At 35.4% G+C, this 17,007-nt stretch overlaps 1 long non-coding RNA gene across 6 annotated transcripts in view; it reads right to left on the reverse strand.

The window, feature by feature from the left end:
- LOC140596656 (uncharacterized) overlaps positions 1 to 15,490 on the reverse strand; it is a 74,160-nt gene extending 58,670 nt beyond the window's left edge. For 2 of the 6 annotated variants that reach the window (XR_011998559.1, XR_011998557.1), the window contains exon 1: positions 7,116 to 8,071. This is a non-coding gene — a long non-coding RNA (uncharacterized lncRNA). Of the gene's footprint in view, positions 1 to 7,115; positions 8,072 to 15,396 lie in introns of those variants that run through there. The other 4 variants (XR_011998556.1, XR_011998558.1, XR_011998555.1 and 1 more) reach the window with 4 other exon arrangements.
- Between the last annotated feature and the right edge of the window lie 1,517 nt (positions 15,491 to 17,007).

Here is a 17,007-nt window from a genome sequence, read left to right on the forward strand (position 1 = left end):
TTTCTTTCCTTTCTCTTTCTTTCTTTCTTTCTTTCTTTCTTTCTTTCTTTCTTTCTTTCTTTCTTCTTCTTTTTCTTTTTCACAGTAAATAATAATACTTAACTCATATGTTCCTGGTGGGAATTATATAATAGAATATTAAAATGCTTGTATATTGCTATATCTAATAGATCTAAAAATGGTACTGCCAATGTTATTGTTATTCTTGTTGTTGTTTCTGTTGTTTGCTATCACTAAGAACTGGCCAGCTAGCCATCTTCCAAGGTCACCCATCTTGCTACCTTGGTTACTGATGTTCACTTACTGCCAGATTTCTTATGTGCAAAATCAATTATTTTTCTTTTTTTAAAAATCATCCTCTACTTAAGCTCTACTGCCAGTGAATCTCTATTAACTGATACAGTCAACTGACCATAGGCAAAAGGGCCCAGTATGTCTTGGTTAACTTGACCAATCAATAAATGTAAATATAGAACTATAATTCAGTTAAATTTATTGAACGCATTATTTTTGGTTAGGTATCATAAGTGGAAAATTCTCATCATTCTTAACAAGAATCTTTGTATTAAGATCTTTCTATATTTAGTATCTTCATTAAATCAAATGACAAAGCAAAAAATGCAAAAATCTTATATCTTAATAAGATGTAACAATATCCGACAATCACTTCATACTTAACATACCTATTAAAATGATTGTGTGACCTAAGAATAATTATGATTGTGAATAACCAAAAACATAAAATTTCAAAGCCTGTTCTGTCTCCCTGTCAAGTTTAGTTCTGCTGAGGTACTGTTAAAATTTATTTCTAATATGGCTGGAACCACTACCATGACTCTCTTAATGTTTACACTTTGCTTAAATATACTTGAAGTTGAAACCTGTGCCCATGTCTGACAGCTATTTTAATTATGCTGGTCAATTGCCTCCTAAATTCAAAATCTATCATCAGATTAACTCTACACTTTTTGCCTCTACTTTGTTATCTTGTTTTTGGTCTTGAAAAGTATAGACATGGGCATTTTCTCCGTGCATGTACATTGCTTCTAGACTTTCAAAGGATGCCATCTCTAAAACTTTCTGAATTGAAGTCTAGAAGGAAGGATTCAGAATATATACTCCACATATCAGATCATGCAAAAGAAACATTTTTCTTGAAGTTTTAAGACAAAGAATAAAAAATACCTCTCTACTGTGGTCTCTGAACAATATTCTTGCCACCCTAAGCATGGTTTATGGAACATCAGTGGCATCAAGACCTAGGAGGCACCTTAGAAATGCAGACTATCAGGTCCTATCTCACACATTCTAAATTAGATTCTGTTTTTATCAAATTCTCCAGGCAAATCATATATGTACAATAAAGTTTGAGAAGCACTGGTGTAGGTAACTTTCACCAAAAATATAAATTATATTTCATGTGAATTTCTTAGAAATTTGTGCTAACTGTGCATTTATTTCAATGGATTTAGAAGTTATATTTTCATATTCTTTCCTAGTTACAAGCGCTAAGTTCAGTTCAATAAGATAATTCAAATGTTTGTACTAGGCAAACCCAAGACACATTCAAACTACGTATTACTCATATTAAATTTTAAACACAAATGTATTTCAAAGGAATTCAATCTATATATTTTGAACTTATTTACATTTAAATTTTTTAAAGCATACTTTTGATGTCTATAAAGTTTCAAGAGTTGTGTGTGTGTATGTTAATACCAGAAACTTTAGAATATTATTCATGCATCCTGAAATTTAAAACTAAAGTTTTAAAATGTATTTAACTCAGAAAACTGTGATTTACAATTCCAGTCCAAATTAACATTACATAAAATAATTTATTGCACCAAAGTTCCAAGATAAAGAAAAATCCATTTAAAGCAATCAATTTGCTATTTTTAACACTTTGGAGCAAAATATAGTGATAGGCTTCGATTATGCAATTTTAAGTAAAATGTTGAAACCATAGTGACATATATGGGTGAATATTTAACTTTTTCCTTATATTACCTCTCAAGTAATTTTCAAATATTAAGACTAAAAATGAGGTTTTATTCATAGGCATGCTGTTTAGATATATGTGAAAGATTGATAGTAACATCCTAAAACAAAACAAATCAAAAACAAACAAATTTCCAAAAGTGCAATCGTACCAAATACCTAAGCAAAAAGTGTAGAAAAGAAAGGGAGACAATTAGTGGGGTACATAAAGTCTAAGAGAAGGCATAAATTATACAAGCAGATCTATCACATTTCCCATAAATAAGTAAGAGAGTTGCATTAGCTTCCCTTGTAAATGAGTCAGGAATTAGCCAGGCATACTACTCATTTGTCTCTCTTTCACTAACATATTTGTCTTCTTTCTCCCTAAATCAAATGAATGATCAATATGATGTAGCTATGGAGATATTGACTTGGTTTTCCTATGGTCTCCGAGAATAAATTTCACTGATATTTTGGTTGTATACAATTCTTACTTAAAACAAAACTAGTGAAGATGATAATCTATCATCTAATTTTAAGTACATGATAATTCTATTAAAAACAGATTTTAATGAGATTTGCTTTTTCTCTAAATTACCAGTACACTCTCCTAAGTTATTAAAACTTTATTGTGCAAGTAAACAATGCATTTTCTTATTAAGCTCATCACTAAATAACTAGAGAAGTCTATTCTTTATGCTGTGCTCAAAATTAAGCAGATGTAATTGGAGTATATTTTATACCTGTCTTTTCTGCAAGCACAACCAACTTTCAGGTATATGTGAATACACCTCTTACTTGTTTTTAATCTTTTCCTTTCTTCTATTTCCTTCCCTTTCTTCCTCCCTCTCTCCTTTTCTTTTCTTCTTCCGCTTTTCTTTCTTTCCCTTTTTTCTCCACTTTTTTTTTTGTCTTTTTGCTTTGTTTTTAAACAAGGCCAGAAACTTAGTGTCGAAATCCAATCAAGGAGCTACCAAGAACAAAGAAAAACCCAAATTTTTGAAAACTTGAGGTAAAGAACTATGCCTTTTCTCTTTTGTATCTCTTCAATTTACCATGCTTGTGAATGACAGGGCCTTACTATGCTGACTTGAGTTTATTTTTAGAACGGATATGCACAGAAATATTGAAATAGTATTTTTACAAGCTAGAAAGCTAGAATCTCAGTTTCCTCAAGGATTTTGTTTGCTTGTTTTCTTTTCTTTTCTTTTCTTTCTTTCTTTTTTTTTTTTCATAGCAGTCCCTACAATTACAACCTAAATTTGTAACTTTAGGTAATATAAGAGTACCCTAATTAGACTGCCTTGTCATCATACATGAAGCCTCACCTAGTCCTGGGATCCCTCAAAGAGCTACCTCAAAGTTATATAGAAACAGAAACTAATATTGATCTATAAGAAACCAAATCATTGCATAAAGCTGTGGTTTCTAAAGGTCAATCCACACCTGATCATCAAGTGAAAGCCTGGGGCCATCAGGGTACATCAAATTTAGGTAACAACAGAGGTAGTAAGAACTACTAACTGACCTTAACAGAGTATGCCTTTTAAGGGGAAGATAGCTCCTGAAATATGATGTTTATGAATATTTCAGTTTTTTACCATCCAGTTAAACTTTTCTAAGTGCAACAGCAAAATCCCTTACACCCTACTTCTAATCTAAAAACACTAATTGGGATCCCTGGGTGGTGCAGCGGTTTAGCACCTGCCTTTGGTCCAGGGCCCAATCCTGGAGACCTGGGATCGAATCCCATGTCGGGCCCCCGGTGCATGGAGCCTGCTTCTCCCTCTGCCAATGTCTCTGCCTCTCTCTCTCTCTCTTTGTCTATCATAAATAAATAAATTAAAAAAAAATAAAAACACTAAATTTTTTTTTTTACCAATATCATTCCCTAAAATCTATTCAAATTCTGGAAATATAAGATCAGAAGCCAAACTTTTTAGAATCTTTACATAATTCACATATGCAAGTATTTTACATTGTAGCCCAAAAGAGTCCTTCTCAGTCCTGACAAATGAACTTGAATATTGGAAACCTGCTTGGTAAAATTTGGACAAATTAACATCTTGTCAGGTTCTGACCTTCTGACCCATTCCTTTAAACTAATTTAGCTATTTATTATACAGTACAGAATACATGTAACACATAAAATATATGTAATTGACTGTTTATGTTATCAGTAAGGCTTCTAATCAACAGTTAAGTTTTTGGATAGTCAAAAGTTGTGAGCTTCTAACTGTGCAGGAGATTGGTGTCCCTAACTTCAATATGATTCAAGGGGCAACTGCATTAGCATTTTTAAGTAGTCAAAACCAACTTCAGAGACAGAAATAATACTTTATTTAAAAATAAATTACAGAAAGTTGTATTAAATAAATTTTCTTGACTACCTTAAGTCACTATTCTCAAACCATCTCAAATAGCAATAGGGTACTGAATGCTAAAACAAAAATAACTTATCAATGGACTCAGCAATTCTTCCTAAGAAAGTCAATAAGAAGGAGTACGGAAGAAATGAAGAAAGAAAGAGGCATAATTTTATCTCAAGGAAAAGCAATATCTGTTCTTTTCTCTTCTTCCAACATACATGAAAAAGAAAACTACAGTGAGAGAGTTTGACGAGGCAAAAAGAGGTGCTTTGTCCTGAGTAATCTGTCTGCAAAGGCAGAGAGACAGTTACTAGCAAGGGAAACAGTAAGAAATTATAAAATATACTATAAAATGAGTGCCAAGCAGTCACTAAGAACCTTGATGTGAAGAAGTCTAAATGTTGAAAAAAATGAAAATACTTAAGTTAAAAGAAACAAATTATGTTTATTTCTATGGCAAGGGCCTATATTTATATATAACAGAAGACCCAGAATTTCCAAATCAGTCCTACTTGAGACTGCATAGGAGTCAGACTGCCCGTATTTGAATCCAAATTCTGAATCATACTAGCTAAGCAAACTTGACCAAAATATAAATACGCCTTCCCCTCTGTCTCCATGCTCCTGGGACTATTTGTTAAAGATTAAGTTTGCAAGGCAACACACACACACACACACACATCAGTAAATATCATGCTCATAAAAAATTAAAGTAATAGTCATATTCACATTTTCAGGCTTGTATAAACATCTTATCGACCTACCAGTTTTTCTTCTTCAGGAATTAACATGCAAAAATAAAGCACAAGAAGTTAGGGGATTCCTTGGTTTTAAGATTCCCTGCTCCAATTTAGCATTTCAAAGTGAGGCCTATTTACCAAACCTCCAGTTACCTAAACGCAATTAAAACTCATAATCACTGGAATCCCTGGGTGGAGCAACAGTTTGAAGCCTGCCTTTGGCCCAGGGCACAATCCCGGAGACCCGGGATCGAATCCCACGTCGGGATCCCAGTGCGTGGAGCCTGCTTCTCCCTCTGCCTGTGTCTCTGCCTCTCTCTCTCTCTCTGTGACTATCGTAAAGAAATAAAAATTAAAAAAAACCTCATAATCACTGATCAAAACTTAACATAGTTTGTGTGAGAACATCACAACACATAAGACCTCTCTAGGAGCATCACCTGCAGAGCTGTTAATGAACAGGCACCTGAGAACATGCCTTGACATTGTTTCTATAGATAGAGGTGAAAAAGTACAACACAGGGAGGACAGAAGAAATAAGAAAGTAAGCTAGATTTAGAAAATTTATATATAAATGCAACTTTCCAAGAAAGAATACATGAGAGGAAAAGGCTTGGGAAGACAGTTGAGTAGTAGGACTCTAAGCTCACCTCATCCCATGTTTACAACTAGCTGAGTAAATGAACCAGAGAGTGATGCTAAGACTGGCATAACAAACTTCTCAACTAGTGTAGAGAAGCCACATTGGAGAGGTTAGGAAGGGTAGAAATGGTGATCAGGAGCTGCCTGCAGGAGGGAGGGACCTGTGGGCACTGAAAAGGGAAAATGCCAGGGAGCCTACCAGGGGAAAATGAATCCCCGTAATGTCTGGCTTTGAAAACCAGAGGGGCCAAATCTTTGAGTTTGTATAACCAGGGGGCCTGGTTCTTTAAAAATTAGCTGACTCAGGACTGAGAAAGCTGGGAAGACAAGTAATAATGAGTTCCTACCCTTAAAGAGAGAACAAGCCACAGACAGGCAACATATAAGCAACAGTTTGCACAAACCAGGGGCAAAGGGGAGGGAGATCTGTTTATACTCATTTCAGAGTGTATTGGAGGACTTCTCCAAGAACAAAGGAATTGGTAGGCGCCATTTTGCTCCTCCTCTAACCAACATAAACACAGAGCCACCTGCAGGAGGTGCTGCAGCACAGACAGTTGCTACCTAACCTACTAGCAGTGTACCGCACCCACGAATTCTCCTGAAGATGCACCCACTCCAAGCCTTCTGGCTTCAACCTTCGACTCTGGGCAAATTTTGTTAATACTGTGTGCACCCTGCCCAATCACCACCCCAGTGCTTGGTACCACACTTCAGCCACCACACTTCAGATCTCCAACCCAGAAATAGTGGCTCAGAGCAAACTTTGCTAATCCCACACAGGCATCTTGCCCATTCACCTTGTATACAGACAGGGCATCCTCAGCCACCACTACCACCACAGTGTGCTGTGCCCTGAGTGACCACTGGCCTACGGGGGTGGGGGGATCTCACATAAGACTAGTGCTCACTACAATTTTGCTAACACTACCAACTCACTCCCTGCAATTCTTCAGTCATGCCCCCCCTGAACTGGCCTACCTGTGTCTCACTAACATCACAGAGAGCAAGCATAGCTCACAACAGGCAGAGAATCAGTAAAGACCTCTGGACTGAAAGGAAAAATGACTAAGATACAGCACAAGGATGCAAGAAAACAACATAGAAGACTCCGCTAAAGTGCCAGTTTCAGGTGAACAGAAGACACTGGACTGCAGGGCACTGCAGGACCTCTTCTTCATAAAGCCACTACTTTCAAGAGCAGAAGATATAACTGACTTTCCTCACACAGAGAAAGAGACACAGAGAGGTAGAAAAATGAGGATACAAAGAAATATGACCCACATGAAAGAACAGGACAAAATCACAGCAGGAGATCTAAGCAAAACAGAATTAATATGCCATATAGAAAATTTAAAGCAATGATGATAAAGATACTCACTAGACTTCAGAAAACCATAGACAGCATCCATGGGACCCTTGAGAAAGAGATAAAAAATAACATATCAAAGATGAAGAACTCCATAAATGAAACTAAAAATACATTAGATGAAATAAATAGTAGGATACAGGAAATGGAGAAATGTATCAGTGACCTGGATGATAAAGTAATGCAAAGCATCAAGCTGACCACGTGAGCAACAAACAAATACTGCATAATGAGAATAGATGTAGAGAACTTAGTGACTCCATCAAGTGTATTAACATCCATTTTATAGGGATTCCAGAAGAAGAGAGAGAAAGGGAGGCAGAAAATGTGTTTGAAGAAATAACTGCTGGAAACTTTCCAAAGCTGGGGAAGGAAACAGAGATACAGATTCAGGAGGTACAGAGATCCCCAACAAATTCAATGTAAGGATGTCCACACCAAGACACAGTAACTAAAGTGGAAATAAAAGTGATAAAGAATGTTAAAGGTTGCAAGAGAAAAGAAGACAGTTGCATATAAAGGAAACCCTATAAGGCCATCAGCTGATATTTCATCAGAAACCTGGTAGGCCAGAAGAAAGTGGCCTGATATAGCCAAAGCGCTGAAAGGGAAAAATCTGCAGCCAGGAATAGTCTTACTGGCAAAACTGTCATTCACAATAGAAGGAGAGATAAAGAGTTTTCCAGACAAATAAAAATTAAAAGAATTCATAACCATTAAACTAGTCCTCCACGAAATGTTATGGGGGACTCTGTGAGTGAAAAACAAAACTGTAAGTAAGACTAAGAGAAACAGAAGCTCGAAAGAAAAAGAAAGCAAAACTGTTATGTAAAAATACAAATAAAAGCACAAGATAAAAGGATGTAAAATATGATACCAACTATCTGAAATGTGGATCGGAGTAAAAATGAGTTCAAAATTAAGCAACAATCAGCTTAATAAAGACTGTTATATGCAGGATGTCATATATAAACCAAATGGCAACCACAAATCAAAAAAAAAATTAAAAGAGTAAGAAATCTGAATATATCACTAAAGAAAGAGCAACCCATGAAAGAGAGAAAGAGAGGAAAGGATCAGAGAAAAACTACAAACAGAAACGACCACAGACAAATAACAAAATGGCAAATAAATACACGTCTATCAATAATTACTTGGAAAGTAAATGGATGAAACACCCTAATCAAAAGACAAAGAATGAAAAAACAGACATAGGGTGACAAAGTGGATAAAAAATAAGACTCATCCATATGATACCTAAAAGAGACTCATTTCAGATCTAACGACACCTGCAGATTAAAAGTGAGGGGATAGAGAAATATCTACCATGTGAAAAGATGTCCAAAGAAAGCTAGAGTAACAATATTTATATTGGACAAAATAGACTTTAAAATAGAGTGTGTAAAAAGGGATCAAGAAGAACACTATATAATAATAAAGGGGACATTCCAATAAGAAGATATAATAATTATAAATATGAATGCACCCAATATGGAAACACCCACATACATAAAACAGTAATAACAAACATAAAGGAACTAACTGATAGTGATACAAAATAGTGGGAGACTTTAACAGTGTACGTACATCAATGGACAGATAATCCAAACAGAAAATCCATAAGGAAATAGTGAGTTTGAATGACACACTGGATCATTCCATACTGAAACAGCAGAGTATACATTCTTTTCAAGTACACACAGAACATTCTCCAGAACAGATCGGAGAGTAGGCCATAAATAAACCTTCAACAAGTTCAAAAAAATCAAAGTCATACCATGCATCTTTTCTGACCTTAAACTATGAAACCAGAAGTCAACTACAAGAAAAAAATTAGAAAAACCACAAATACTCTATGTTAAAGAACATGCTACCAAACAATGAATGGGTCAACCAAGAAACCAAACAAATAATTCAAAAGGACATGGAAACAAATGAAAATGAAACACAATGGTCCAAAACATTTGGGATGCAGCAAAAGCATTCCCAAGGTGACAGCTGATAGCTACCTCAAGAAGCAAGAACATTCTCAAGTAAACAATCTAACCTTACACCTAAATGAGCTAGAAAAAGAATAAGAGAAACCCCAAAACCAGTAGGAGGAAGGAAATAATAGACATTAGAGCAGAAACAAAGGATATAGAAACCAAGAAACAATAGAACAGATTGATGAAACCAGGAGCTGGTTCTCCAAAAAGATCAACAAAATTAATGAGTCTTGCCAGACTCATTGAGGGGGGAAGGCCTCAAATGAACAAAATCACAAATAGGAGAAATAACCACCAACACCACAAAAATGAAAACAACTGTAAGAGAATATTATGAAAAACTGTATGCCAACAAATTTGACAACCTAGAAGACATAGATGAATGCCTAGAAACAAAACCTACCAAAGCAGGAAGAAATAGAAATTTTGAATGGGTCAATTACCAGCAGGGAGATGGAATCTATAATCAAAAATCTCCCAACGAACAAAAGTCCAGGACCAAACAGCTTCACAGGCGAATTCTATCAAACTTTTAAAGAGTTAATTATCTATTCTTCTAAAACTATCCCCAAAAAAACAGAAAAAGAAAACTTCCAAATTCATTCCATGAGGCCACTATCATCCTGATACTAAAACCAGATAAAGACACACAGAAAAAAAGAACTACAGGACAATATCTCTGATGAATATAGATGTAAAAGTCTTCAACAAAATACTAACAGAATCCAGAAACACACATAAAAAATCATTCAACATGATCAGGTAAGATTTATTCCCAGGCTGAAAGGGTGGTTCAAATATTCACAAATCAATCAATGTGATATGTCACATCAATATGAAAAAGGATAAAAACCATAGGATCATTTCATGAGACATGAAGTATTTGACAAAGTGAAACAACTAGTTATGATAAAAGCCCTTAACCAAGTCGGTTTAGATGGAACACACCTCAACATAATAAAGGCCATATATGAAAAACCTACAGCATAAATCATCTCAACTGGGAAAAACTGAGAGCTTTCCCCCTGAGGTCAGGAAAAAGACAAAGATGTCCACTCTCACCACAGTTATTTAACATAGTACTGGAAGTCCCAGGCACAGCAATGAGACAACAAAAAGAAAGCAAGGCATCAAAATTGGTAAGGAAGAAGAAAAACTCCCTCTATTTGCCAATGACACGAGACTATACATAGAAAACCTGAAAAACTCCACCAAAAACTACTAGAACTAATACACAAATTCAGTAAAGTTGGAGTCTACAAACTCAATGGGTGGAAATATGTTACATTTCCATGCACTAATGATGAAGCAGAAGAGAAATTAGTAAAAAATGCCATTTACGATTGCACCAGAATGGTAACTTACCCAGGAATAACCCTAACCAAAGAAGTGAAAGACCTGTACTTTGAAAACTATAAAATATTGATGAAAGAAATTGAAGAGACCACAAAGAAATGGAAAGACATCCCATGCTCATGGATTGAAAGAACAAATATTATTAAAATGTCTATATTACCCAAAATAATCTACATAGTTAATGCAATGCCTATCAAAACACCAACAGCATTTTTCACAGAGCTAGAACAAAAACATCATAAAATTTACATAGAATCACAAAAGACTCTTAATAGCCAGAGCAATTTTGAAAAAAGAAAAGCAAAGCTGGGATGCCTAGGTGGCTCAGTGGTTGAACATCTAACTTTGACCCAGGACCTGATCCCTGGGTCCTGGGATTGAGTTCTACATCAGGCTCACCGCCTGCTTCTCCCTCTGCCTATGTCTCTGCCTCTCTCTGTGTGTCTCTCATGAATAAATAAATAAAATCTTAAAAAGAAAAGAAAAAAAAGCTGAAGGCATCACAATCCCAGGCTTCAGGTTATATTGCAGAGCTATAATAATCAAAACAATATGATAGTCACACAAAAATAGACACATAGATTAATAGGATAGAAAGACCAAAAATAAAACCACAATTATATGGTCAATTAATCTTTGACAGAGTAGGAAAGAATATCAAATGGTAAAAAAGAATATCTCTTCAAGGAATGGTGTTGGGAAAACTGGACAGCAGCATGCAAAACTATGAAACTGCATCACTCTCTTTTACCATACATAAAAGTAAACTCCAAATAGATTAAAGACCTAATTGTGAGTCCTGAAACCATCAAAATCCTAGAGGAGAGCACAGGCAATAATGTTTCTGACATTGACTGTAACAACATTTTTCTAGATATGTATCCTGAGGCAAGAGAAACAAAATCAAAAATAAACTATTGATACTACATCAAAATAAAAAGCTTATGCACGGCAAAGGAAACAATCAACAAAACTAAAAGGTAACCTACTGAATGTGAGAAGATATTTTGCAAATAACATGTCCAATAAAGGGTTAGTATTCAGAATATATACTTTCACAACTCAACACCCCAAAAATGAATAATCCAATTAAAAATGGGCAAATCACTTGAATGGACATTTCTCCAAAGAAAACAACCAGATGGTCAACAGACATATAAAACGATGCTCAGCATCACTGATCATCAGGGAAATGCAAATCAAAACCAAAATGAGATTCCACCCCATACCTATCAGAATGGCAAAAATAAAAAACACAAGAAACAACAGGTGTTGGTTAGGATGTGGAGAAAAAGCAACACTCATGTACTGTTCATGGGAATGCAAACTGGTGCAGCCACTGTGGAAAACAGTAAGGAGTTTCCTCAAAACTTTAAAATAGAACTGCCCTATGATCCAGTAATCACTCTACTGGATTTTTACCCCTCAAAATACAAAAACACTAATTCAAAGGGATACAGGCACCCCAATGTGTGTAGGAGCATTATTTACAATAGCCAAACTATGAAAGCAGCCCAGTGTCCACTAATAATGAATAGATAAAAAAGTAGTGTGTGTGCATGCTTGCACGGGCACACACTGTGTGTAATGGAATATTATTCACCCATAAAAAAGAATGAAATGTTTTTTGCAACGATATGGATAGATCTAGAGAGAAAAATGGTAAGTGAATTAAGTCAGTCAAAGACAAATACCATATAGATAACACATGATTTCACTCATCAGGGGAATTTAAGAAACAAAACAAATGAGCAAAGGAAAAAAAAAAAGAGAGTGGCAGAAACTAAGGAACAGATTTTTAACTAAATAGACAAATTGATAGCTACCAGAGTGGAGGTGGCTGGGGCAATGGGGAAACAGCAGATGGGGATTAAGGAATACACTTGTGATGAAGAGTGATGCATAGAATTGTTGAATCACTGTATTGTACACTTGAAACTAATATAACACTTTATGTGAACTATCCTGGAATTGAAATAAAATAAGGAAATGTATATTCACATAATATGATGACTTTGGTTAATAAGGTATTACATGATTGAAAATTGCAAAGATATCTGTTAAAAATTCTCAGCATAAGAAAAAAGATTGCAACTGTGTAAGAAGACGGATGTTAGCTAAACTTATTGTGGTAAACATTTCTAAATATACATATATACAAATAAAAAATAAGAACCTTTCTATAGTGTATTCTCTCTATATATATTTATATATTGTGTTACTAATAAATGCTATCACAAATTCTTACAACCTTTTCTTAATAAGTTCTTATAGCAAAGTGTTTTTTATTTTTCTTCATGTAAGAAGATTATGATATTATTACCCTGATATTTAAAGAATGTTCATTATGGGAATTTTAAGAGGGAAAGTGAGCAAGTAAATATTCTAATAAAAAAGGTGAAATAAATTCAATAGACGCAGAATATCAACCACAAATATGCATTTAAAAAATAAAGCAACTAAATTTAATGATGTATCAATGGATAAACCTAGTTCTAAGAACATTTATATTTAATGGAAGAACTATTCTTGGGACATAGAATGTTAAAACATCTTAACTATTCCTCACCTGATATAAACTACCACCATTTTAGTTCAGAAAACTGTGATTTTGAACAAACTATGGATTTTCCTCCTTATGTTCACAGAATACCAATGATAGCAGACAGGAAAATTTATGCCATGTGTCCCTGTTAATTAAGCTCCCTTGCTTGTAAGCCATTTCAAGAATTGGAGAGAAATCTCAATTCAAAAGTCTCCAGATATTAACTCATGGTTAAATCATTTCTATTACTTTAATAAATATGATTTTAATTTGCAAGAGCTCTTTTAAGAAATGGTTAACATACACAATAGATTCTCCTTTGAAACTGGTACCCCAACTAGGGCACTGATAATTTTGCATTTATATATTTATATTTATTTAATTTTGCCTTATTATACATATATAAAATGAAACTAACATAACACTGTGCTATATATATATACTAATATGAAAATGTATTATATATATACTACATAATACACACTCACACACCACACAGGCAAGCTTGGACTCAATAGTATTATCCCAATTCTTAAATGGATATATAATTAATTGTCATTAATACTGTGCATTTTGTTATGCCAGAAAGATCCAGGTTATTAGAATTCTGAGTTCCACTGATTCCTAAATGTATTACATTTTATAGGTGGAAAATTGAGCTCATTGAATATTGTTTGAAATGAAGAGCCTCATTCTCAGGCCTCTGTTTCCTTCACTAGGAGGTGCTGAAGGGTTCTTGGGGCAAAACTGGATTTCACAACCTTTGGAAGAAACAATGGCTATCTTCTTTGTGTCCCAGCCTGGTTTAAAATGATTCAGGGAGGGATCCCTGGGTGGCACAGCGGTTTGGCGCCTGCCTTTGGCCCAGGGCGCGATCCTGGAGACCAGGGATCGAATCTCACGTCGGGCTCCCGGTGCATGGAGCCTGCTTCTCCCTCTGCCTGTGTCTCTGCCTCTCTCTCTATCTCTCTGTGACTATCATAAATAAAAAATAAAAAATAAAAAATAATAAATTAAAAAAAAAATAAAATGATTCAGGGAGACTGTGCCTCTGAATGGTCATATCAAGGCCAAACCACAAATTAATCTGAAATTTGGTCACTGAGGCATCTACTCCAAAATATTAATTGGAAGCCTTCTGTGGATCTAGCTCCATCGTAGGCAAAGTTGGTTGGTTTGAGTATTCTTTTCCAAAGAATCTTTTCTTTACCTTTTTTTAAAAAAAATATTTTAGTTATTCACGAGAGAGAGAGAGGTAGAGACACAGGCAGAGGGAGAAGCAGACACCTCGCAAGGAGCCCAATGTGGGATTCGATCCCAGGGCTGGGGATCATGCACTGAGCCAAAGGCAAATGGTCATCTGCTGAGCCACCCAGGCGTCACTGGGGAATCTTTTCTTTTTTAAGAATTTATTTATTTTAGAGAGAGTGGGAGCAGCGGGAGGGGCAAAGGGAGAGGGACAAGCAGACTCCCACTGAGCAGGGATCCCGATGTGTGGCTCAATACCCAGACCTTGAGATCAAAACATGAGCCAAAGTCAGATGCTTAACCAACTGAGCCACTCAGGCGCTCCTGCGTGTTATTTTCATAATGTCTCAGTGGCAGAAATTAATGCCAAGTTGTGGGTGGCACTAGGATCATATATACCAATAAAGTACCTTAAAGACTAAGAACCCCAGAATATCAGTTGCATTGTCAAGAGTTAGAACACAGTGAATAGAATTAAATTTCTTTTAAAAGAGCCAAGAGTGCTTAGTGGTTAAACAATCTTTAGATCAGACAGCCTGACTTTGTAATGTGATCTGCCACATATAATCCTGGACAATTTATGCAATCTCTCCACATATCACATCTCGAAAAGGAGGATGACAGAGTCACTATGTATAACAAAGTTAGGAAATAAATAGGTGCTGTCCTTGAAGCATTTTCTATTGCAGTTGACAAATGACAAAGACTTCATAAATTTTAGCCATCATGATTAGGTTCCAGGTAGTGGAACTTGGGAGGATGAGAAGAATTAGCACAGAGGAGCTAAGAAAAAAATCATTTCAGCTAATAGAGAGAGTGTGAGTAAAGGCTTACATTAAAGAAATTCAATACACGACCTTCATCATCCTGTATAATCTAGTTGCTACCTACCTCTCTAAACTCCTTTCAAGACATCTCAACTACATTCATTGTCATTTAGCTACACTGGCATTCACTCTGTTAAACATGCTCTGATTATTCCCGCCTTCAGATTGTCACACATACTCTTTACTTTTTATTTGCCTAAAAACTGTTCATTCTTCAAGTTTGAATTTAATGTCTCTTCTTCAGGAATACCTTCACTGAAACAGACACTCATCCCAATTTGAATGATGTGGGAAACAAAGGCAGAAGAAAAATTATTAAACTTCCTTACCATCTACAGCACACTGACAAGTCCATGAAAAAGGCAGACCAACATTCCTCCAGGGACTCAACTGTTTCAATGTTAAAACTTTGCTAAAGGCAAAAGACAACCTTAGCCTGACCCCCAGGATCCTGTTAAGTCTACTTTAACACGAAAAAATTCCTTTATAAAATTTATCTCTAGGCCTCCCAAGATACATGTTGGCAATCATCCCCCAAGCATATGGCCCACCGATACACATCTGAAGGGCCTCATGACTAAGGTTTTAATAGATGACAATAAATCACCTTTTCTCAGTTTTAGCCAGCCCCCTCACGGTTCTGGAAACCTTGCTTCCAAAATTCTTTAGAGACTTACACTCTCCCTAATCCCCTCCCATCTTGAAAGTATATAATGGGCCACTTCTCATGCCCCCAGTGCAACTTTTCCTGCCCACAAGACCTGTACCCATGTTTTAATTAAATCACCTTTTGCACCAAAGATGTCTCAAGAATTCTTTCTTAGCCATTGGCTTCAAATCCTAATGTTTTTTTCCTACATCAATAGTAGCTTCTACTCATTTAAAATCTCACTGAATTCTGAAAAACATAATCACAATAACTTACCTGTGTAACCCGTGTGATATTTTGGTTCCCCTACTGATATGAATCCCATAGGAATAAGAACTGTATCTGTCTTCCACATCAATATAGCCCAAAAACATAAAATAGCACCTATCAGAGTCAACATTGTGTACTGCTGATACATAAATGAGTACATGATTATGCAATAAGTCTTCAATCTTTGCAGAAGTCATGTGGAAACTAAGTTAGACAAAAGAAATATTCAAGTTAGAAAATAGATTAGAAGGAGTCAGTTGACAGTTTGGCTTCTCTAACTTATTTGCATAGGCCCTTGGTTGTTACAGAAAAGTCCTTAAGTGTAATTGATGGTTGTTGCTATAATAGTATATAGCCTGTATTTCTACCTCTAGTAATGGGCTTTATGTGCTAGATTTTAATATCCTTGAGCCTGGGCAAGTGCACAAGTCTTTTTAAAAGAAACATGGTTTACTTGCACAAAACTGATCACTTCTGAGAGATTGTTAATGTCCTTGAAGTGATTTTGTGGGTGTGAAACAAATGGTGAGAATTTGAATTGGTCCCTCTTATTGTAGTATTGAAATTAAGTCTACTTAATTTATCAAGTCATGTTCATGCCCTGATTTTATATGCTTATATCTATCAATAAACATTGTGATACTTGAAAAAAAAAATCAGGATGTGGTTAGGAACTGGGAATAATGTTTTCTGTTACTCCTGATGGTGCCATGAAAAGATTATGTAATAACATATTTTAAAATAAAAAAAGTAACAACTTTTTTGCAACAAAAAGTAAAGGTTTAAGTTTTCTGTTTTTTTGTTTCTTAGCTCTCACATTCAATTCATATGCATTTATATGATAATGGTCACACAGTTTCTAGGAAACTTTTTTTGGAAAGGATAACGATTGAACACCAAATAGGGTATTCTTAAAAACATACAAACATGATGAAGGAGGGGCAAGATGGTGGAAGAGGAGGGTCCCCAAATCACCTGTCACCACCAAATTACCTAGATAACCTTCAAATCATCCTGAAAA

Source organism: Vulpes vulpes, unplaced genomic scaffold (assembly GCF_048418805.1).
Source record: "Vulpes vulpes isolate BD-2025 unplaced genomic scaffold, VulVul3 Bu000000636, whole genome shotgun sequence".
In the NCBI taxonomy this organism is placed as follows: Eukaryota; Metazoa; Chordata; class Mammalia; order Carnivora; family Canidae; genus Vulpes; species Vulpes vulpes.